Source organism: Dermochelys coriacea, chromosome 2, assembly GCF_009764565.3.
Source record: "Dermochelys coriacea isolate rDerCor1 chromosome 2, rDerCor1.pri.v4, whole genome shotgun sequence".
In the NCBI taxonomy this organism is placed as follows: domain Eukaryota; kingdom Metazoa; phylum Chordata; order Testudines; family Dermochelyidae; genus Dermochelys; species Dermochelys coriacea.
Window position 1 is genome coordinate 105,102,204 of NC_050069.1, and position 8,841 is coordinate 105,111,044.

Below are 8,841 nucleotides of genomic sequence, written 5' to 3' on the forward strand. Positions count from 1 at the left end.
CCACACTAATGTTGGGGGGGAGGTGCATCCTAAAATCTTGTTGCTGTTTCCTTTTTTACATAAGATGTGTGAAATAGACAAATCTTAATTATGGAGCAGAGTATCCATTGCATAGGTATGGCTGAAGCTAATTTCAACCCAATTTTCAATACCCCCTGGTTAACTTCCCCAAAAAGAAAACAGTTCCCATGAAATTTCACATTCCATATCTCAGCCCTGGGTAGAATTTTTATCTGTGAAAAGGAGTTTTAAAGTTATGAGATGAAATCTTTACTCTGATGAATTCAGTGGGAGCCTTGCCATTAACTTTAGTGGAGCCAGGATTTTACCAGTCATGTTTAAAGTGTTCCCTGTTGGGTTTTGTTCCTAATTTTTATTCTTGTGTATTTTTGGTTCATTTATCCAAAATGGTTTGATTTGTTTTTGTTGGTTTTGAATGACTGAGAGGTGCTTTATAATGTTTGATTTAATGTATTTTGTTCTGGGATTGTTTGGTATTAGTGAGGGAATTACAAGTGTGGGGGGGGGAGGATATACCAGGCAGGAGGACATTCCAATATTTATTATGTATTGTATTCATAGATTCATAGATACTAAGGTCAGAAGGGACCACTCTGATCATCTAGTCCGACCTCCTGCACAGCGCAGGCCACAGAATGTCACCCACCACTCCTATGAAAAACCTCACCCATGTCTGAGCTATTGAAGTCCTCAAATCATGGTTCAAAACTTCAAGGAGCAGAGAAGCCTCCCTCCAGTCAGCCATGCCCCATGCTACAGAGGAAGGCAAAAAAACCTCCAGGGCCTCTCCAATCTGCCCTGGAGGAAAACTCCCTCCCGACCCCAAACATGGCAATCAGCCAAACTGTGAGCACATGGGCAAGATTCACCAGCCAGATACCCAGGAAAGAGTTTTCTATAGTAAATCAGATCCCATCCATCTAATATCCCATCTCAGGGGATTTGGCCTATTTACCCTGAATATTTAAAGATCAATTACTTACCAAAATCCCATTATCCCATCATACCATCTCCTCCATAAACTTATCGAGTAGAATCTTAAAACCAGATAGATCTTTTGCCCCCACTGCTTCCCTTGGAAGGTTATTCCAAAACTTCACTCCTCTGATGGTTAAAAACCTTCGTCTGATTTCAAGTCTAAACTTCCTGGTGGCCAGTTTATACCCATTTGTTCTTGTGTCCACATTGGTGCTGAGCTTAAATAATTCCTCTCCCTCTCCTATATTTATCCCTCTGATATATTTATAGAGAGCAATCATATCTCCCCTCAACCTTCTTTTAGTTAGGCTAAACAAGCCAAGCTCCTTAAGTCTCCTTTCATAAGACAAGTTTTCCATTCCTCGGATCATCCTAGTAGCCCTTCTCTGTACCTGCTCCAGTTTGAATTCATCCTTTTTAAACATGGGAGACCAGAACTGCACACAGTATTCTAGGTGAGGTCTCACCAGTGCCTTGTATAACGGTACTAAAACCTCCTTATCCCTACTGGAAATGCCTCTCCTGATGCATCCCAAAACCGCATTAGCTTTTTTCACAGCCATATCACATTGGCAGCTCATAGTCATCCTATGATCAACCAATACTCCAAGGTCCTTCTCCTCTTCCGTTACTTCTAATTGATGCGTCCCCAGCTTATAACTAAAATTCTTGTTATTAATCCCTAAATGCATAACCTTACACTTCTCACTATTAAATTTCATCCTATTACTATTACTCCAGTTTACAAGGTCATCCAGATCCTCCTGTATAATATCCCGATCCTTCTCCGAATTGGCAATACCTCCCAGCTTTGTATCATCTGCAAACTTTATTAGCACACTCCCACTTTTTGTGCCAAGGTCAGTAACAAAAAGATTAAATAAGATTGGTCCCAAAACCGATCCCTGAGGAACTCCACTGGTAACCTCCCTCCAACCTGACAGTTCGCCTTTCAGTAGGACCTGTTGCAGTCTCCCCTTTAACCAATTCCTTATCCACCTTTCAATGTTCATATTGATCCCCATCTTCTCCAATTTAACTAATAATTCCCCATGTGGCACGGTATCAAATGCCTTACTGAAATCTAGGTAAATTAGATCCACTGCATTTCCTTTATCTAAAAAATCTGTTACTTTTTCAAAAAAGGAGATTAGGTTGGTTTGGCACGATCTACCTTTTGTAAAACCATGTTGTATTTTGTCCCATTTACCATTGACCTGAATGTCCTTAACTATTTTCTCCTTCAAAATTTTTTCCAGGACCTTGCATACTACAGATGTCAAACTAACTGGCCTGTAGTTACCTGGATCACTTTTTTTTCCTTTCTTAAAAATAGGAACTATATTAGCAATTCTCCAATCATTCGGTACTACTCCTGAGTTTACAGATTCATTAAAAATTCTTGCTAATGGGCTTGCAATTTCAGGTGCCAATTCCTTTAATATTCTTGGATGAAGATTATCTGGGCCCCCCGATTTAGTCCCATTAAGCTGTTTCAGTTTCGCTTCTACCTCTGATATGGTAATATCTACCTCTATATCCTCCTTCCCATTTGTCATGCTACCATTATCCCCAAGATCCTCTTTAGCCTTATTAAAGACTGAGGCAAAGTATTTGTTTAGATATTGGGCCATGCCTAGATTATCTTTAACCTCCGCTCCATCCTCCGTGTTAAGCGGCCCCACTTCTTCCTTCTTCTATTATAATACATTGTGGTATTTCTATAACCCAATATCAATATCCCTTATTAATTCCACTCTCTCTATTTTCATTGTCTTCCTGGAATCTGCTATAGGAAACAGAATGTTCAGGATCTCTTGCTACTATAAATCATAGCAACATTTTAGAATTTTTAAACCCAGGTGATTATTCCTGACTGGGGTGCAGCTTTGGGTTGAGGGTATTACACCCATTGTTCTGTCCTTAAATCTACCCAGATAATTTCACTTTGTTTTTCAATTCCCTATTCAAGCCATCCACACCACAGAGCTTCTCCTATGTCATACTCATATGATATCAAAAGTTCCCCACCATTCATCTCCATCATGTGGCATTATTTACTCATTTAGACCCCAATTCAGAAAAGCACCTAAGTGCATGTTTAACTTCAAGCACATGCTTAATACCATCTCCATTCATGGGTGCACTTAAAATTAAGCATATATTTAAGTTCTTTGCTAAGTTAAAGTCTTAAAGTTCTACAAAAAGCTTCTATACCAATTGTGCCCCTACTGGTAGGATGCCATCCCCTTAAAAGGATGGATCTCTTCATGTGTGTGATCTCTATTTTTGTTGAGAAAGCCCTCCAAAAATTAGGCATGAGTGGTTCTAAACAAAACCCCGGAAGTGGATGGAATAATAAAAATATAATAGTACACCACAATAAGCCATCAAAAAAGACAAATCCCAGGAGGGTTTATATGTTAGTCATTTATTAAAGCCAAATTAATTGAAATAACTTGAGCTTTGCACTGCCCAGAGCCACATAATCACAAGGGTGCAGTTTTCAATATCTGGGGGCAGAGGAAGAAACAGGTGGTTGTTTTGCTTTTTCATGTCTCCCAGGTAAATCCAAGATCCAAAAGAAAAATATAGCATTCAGGAACACTGAATGAATCTGGGGCTCTCCCTCAGGGATTTAGAATCTTGGATGAGATGAATGTGTTACATGGAGACACATGGCAGTGTTAACATTATTACTCCTTTTCCATTCTAATACTGATTTTTTTTGTCTTCCATTCACTTATTCTCACTGCACTGAAAAGTTTGTCCAAATGTAATTTGCCTAAAATCTGTCATCTCTGCTCTTCTCTCAAGGAATAATTTTTCTGGGAAGTTGGAGGCAAGTCAGAAAGGTGGTTGTAGAAAGAAGAGGAGCTTATTAGTGAGAAAAGATTGAGTATCTTTACAGTGAATAGGATTATAAAATGTGAATAGGATTACATGTATACAGGAAGAAGCCCTCTTATGGGACAGGCTGGAAATAAGATGCCAGAAAGTAAATCAGCCCTTTTGGTGGCATAACTTCCACACTCTTTCTTCCTCCCTCCCCCCAAGAGTTGGAAACAAGGAGCTGATACCTGCCTATATGGGCTCAACAAATAGCCGGAGAAATATTTACATATATCTCAGAATGAGTGGCCCACTACACAATTTCCCCCTGCAATCATCAGTTTCCCCAAATCCACCAGTTACCACATACATATATCAACACATCAATTCTCCCTTCCCCACAGTCCATTCCCATTCCCTATGGCCTCAGTGCATTATTACTATTGTCATTATTTATTATTTGTCATACCATACTGCCTAGAAGCCCTAGTCGTAGACCAGAATCCCATTGCGCTAGGCATTGTACAAACAGAACAAAAAGATGGTTCTTGCCCCAGTGAGCTTCCAGTCTAAGTAATCTAAATATGTGCATCCATCTTGCAGTATATCGACTCTTCTCTCGTCTAGTGCTTCTTTCTATTACTCAAGCAGAACCTCCATTCCATGATCCTCTTCCTCAGTACCTCTGTGTCCTGTCTCCCCGATCCTTTCTTGGATCTCAGCAGCAGCAGCTGCTCTGCTCAGTTGTCCTCCTGACAGAAGGTGGGGCTGAACACTGATGCTGCTGCCACTCCCTCCTTCACTACTTACTCTACTAGCTGCTCAGAGCAGCCTATGCTGGACTCCTCCCCTAGTCCCTTTTGGGTCTCTCATTGGAGAAGACAGAGAAGCTGACAGTAGTGAGGGAGCCTGATTGGCTAGCCCTACTCACCCTCACCCCCTACCAAAAATTTAGAGTAAAGGACTGGAGTGTGAGGCCAAAATCCAAAGTTTCAGTAATTCTCAGCTGAGAGAGTTTCAAGGCGTGTATGTAGATTGTGTGCTATAGTAATAGCATTCAGTACTTGAAGGGACATACCTTTTTTGGAGTCTAATGACCCACAATCCATAATCAATAAGAAGCATTTTACCAAGTAACTCTGTTTTCAAATACTAATCAATCAAACGATCATGCACTATAAATATGAATGTATAATTTTTCAGTGAATAAAAACTTTGTTGTGAAATGTCCCTTTAAACAAGTTCTGTCCAGTATTTATATTTAGCTTCCTTGAAATATGGGTGGTCAAACCTAGAACAATGGCAATATCAAAGGACCTACATGCAGTCCAGTGTACAGAGACAAACCTTAATGTCACACCAGTGTAAAACAGCAGTAAATCCACTGAAGTCAATGGCATTACACCAGTTTAAATCTGGTGAAAGAAGTTTCAGGGTCACAGACTGTGTGGACAATAGAAAGCAATCACTGTGTCCAATATCGATTTCTCCCCACTTCTCAGTCAACTTTATGGGGGGGGCAGAAATCACTGTGTCCAATACCAATTTCTCCCCATTTCTCAGGCACCTTTATTGAGAGAGAGAGAATATGTGTGTGTAAGGAAGCCCCTCCTTTCCAACTTCTTGCCAACTGAAGAAGGCTTTGAGGAGACTATTCATCCTAACTTTTTTCATTTCCGCCTCAATATTTTACTTTGAGAGTAGGATAACTCAAATGAGGCAAATGGCAAATGTGTGTGATGCATAGATAAGAACATAAGACTGGCCATACTGAGTCAGACCAAAGGTCCATCTAGTCCAGTATCCTGTCTTCCGATAGTGGCCAATGCCAGGTGCTTCAGAGGGAATGAACAGAAAAGGTAATCATCAAGTGATCCATTCCCTGTCGCCCATTCACATCAATCACATGGCCTCACTTTTAAGTTTTCTAGATATAATCTTGAAATTGAATCAAGTTTTGGTGTTTTACACAAGTGAAATACTTAATTGTGCAACAAAATTAAAGCTTATTAATAGGAAAAAAACAATGGGTCTGTCCAGTGCTCTACTGTGTTAGTTAATTAGGGCCTGAGAACAAAGACAAAGCTTCAAGAATCCTTCTTTCTTGTGGTGATTTGTTCTTTCCTCACACAGCCAAACCTTCAGGAAAATCATCCCACAAGGAAAAAGTGCTCACACCCTGGGGCCAACTCTTCATTTGCCCTGTAACTTGTATAGTTATTTCAACTTGACTGAAGTACCATGGCCATTTTGCACTGGTGTAAATGATTACACAACGTCCAGGAAAAAAGAAAATTAGACCCAATATGTTTGTGGTCTACTAAGAATGTGTTTTGATAACAATAGCATCCTGATTATTGTTTTTTCTAAACTTCCCTGACATACTGCTGACATGTGCCTCTGGCCATTAACTCTCAATACAAACTCCTCATTGGCCAAAGAAATTCTGTGTTATTCAAACTGGATAATTTGTATCATATTGTATTAGCTCCACATATGTTTTTCATGTCACAGGTTTCTGGAAATTCCATGTATCAAGCCATTAAGACTCACATAAGGCAGTTTCATTGAACATGCCTGCACTGCATGGGTGCATACCTACATATCTCTCACTGTATTCCCCAAAGTCCTGTACCAGTACGCATTGGTCTTAGTATAAAATCTAAGGAGGATTCTATTCTTCAGTTCAGGTCAGGTCTGAAGGATGTGTTCTCAGGATATTATTGTATCATTTGTAGAACCTCAATAAAAATAATTTGTCTTTGAAATACATAGTGGTATTTTAAATTGTATTGTCCTGTTTTGATGCTTTCCAAAGATCCCAGAGTAGAACAAGGGTTGAATGAACTGGCCTCTTAAACCTGATTTTAATCACCTATGGAATGCTATTGGGCTTTCCTAGCATTCACTTGTGTAATCTTAGCACCCAATTGTCATCTCAGTTACACCAGTGAAATTCCAGAGTCAACATGAGCAGTGTTACTCCAGTTTTATATTAGTGTGTGTGAGAACAGAAGTGTGTCCTATCAATTGTAAAATAGACAGGGGATTTACATCATGGCACTATTTGTCTCAGGGAATTATTAAAGCCAAGAGAGGATTGTTAAAGGTCTTAGAAAAGAAACCTGAAAAATATTGACTTTTTCCAGCATTCCAAAAGTTTATCTCCCAGAGTTTTAATGTTCCAGTTGGAGATGCCTGACAAATGCAAGTTAGTCCTGCCATCCGCAAGGAAGGAGCCAGGAGCAACCTGATGGGAGCAGTTACCTGGAACTAAAGGGGGATTCACTGAAATAACTATGCCAGGGGGCTTGGAAGGCTGAATTGGCTGCCATCCGAAGAGATGGCTTCACGGCCTGTTTACACACATTGTTGAATCCAGAGCATTGATTCTATGTTTGATGTGAAAAGAAATTAAAGCCCTGGTCTCATTAGATAACCGGTTATGGTTAAAGATCACAGGGAGACTCTCTCTTCTTTTGTATGACACTGAATGGGTCTCAGCAGGCAGCTCCTTGTGCACAATTGATTTCAAGCAAAGTTTTGTCTGAAAGATGCTTCTAGATTATGGCAAGAAAGCATTCTATAATCCTTCTGCCAATGTAGTTATGTTTAACAGACATTCAACTCTTATCACTGATTGATAACACTTAACTCAAAACATATTTAAGCTTTAGGAATGTCAATATTTTGCCGCCAAGTGAAGGTGACCCTTGCTCTTCTTGTTTGCTAAGTGTGTGCAGTGGTTTGCTGGTAAATTTGTAAGGGTGGTTATGTGGGCAGGCTGTTATGGATTTGCTATCTTAGCCTGAAGTGTTTGCTGCTGATTATGTGATTAAATCAATAATAATTTCTGTTTGGATCCTGTGCTCCTTGATTCATCTTCTTTTCCATGCTTTGGAGCAGAACAATGAGCCCCAGCACTTGTGCATGAAGTGCTTTGTTGCTAAAGAAATGCCAAAGGTAAGGCAGGTGGCTTCCAAATCTCATCAGAAAGCAAATTGTTATAACAGCTCTACAGGTAAATAAACAAGTGGGGCCTTTGTGGCAAAAGAGGCAAACATGACAGGTGCAGAATAGGGGGCTCATTTTAATCAATGTTCCTGTTTATTCTGGCTTACCTGAAGTAGTGCAGATCCTGCCAAACTGCCTTCATTCCATATTAAACAGATATTCTTTTATTCTGATAAAGGGGGGATTTACATTTAAACAGGCACAGTACTCACATTCACAGCGTATGGTCATTCTAGCCACCCTGGCGGTTTTACCTTACAACACAGGAGGTCTGTGTGATGCACTTCACAGGACAAAGAGGATTTCCTCTCTCCCCCCATCTCCTCCGCCCCCTTGCATACACACACATTACTGTGGCACAAAGTATATTAGGAATTCCTCAGAGATCTGCATATGGTATGGCAGCAGCTTTCCAAAGAGAAAAACAGTATATTTTCCTTAACTTACACTGTGCTGCTCCCTGTCTGATTTTTCTATAGTGTCTTTATGGCAAAGGACATGAGTGGAGCCATTTATAATAATTCATGTATTAATCTGAGCCACATTGGAGAAATCTTCAACTCTCAGAGGGGGGGGATTCTCCCTTAATCCTTTTTTCCAAACTTCTTAGTGGCTGAAGCAGCTTTACCTTGCAAGCAACTTTTGTGCTGCTCAAGCTCTCAGCAGGAAAATCTGGGACAATTCAGTGTCCCAGCGGAAATCATTGGGACACCAACAGATCTTTTAAAATCAGAACATCTGGTCAGTCACCTTATCCCATATGGGTAAACAGAACTTTGTTAATCAGGCTGTGTTAGAAAACTGATTGAAACTGAAGGTAGTTTAATGGTTATAGGATAGCACTTGGCTAATGTTTTAACACTGGGAATGTAGCATACTGTGATGGACAACAACTGTGCTAATCAGTTCTTTTAAACAACAAATTGCTTGTAGCAATGTTGCATATTACTTAAAAAAACCCAGCAAAGCAACCTCAGGGAACATGTATACATCTCT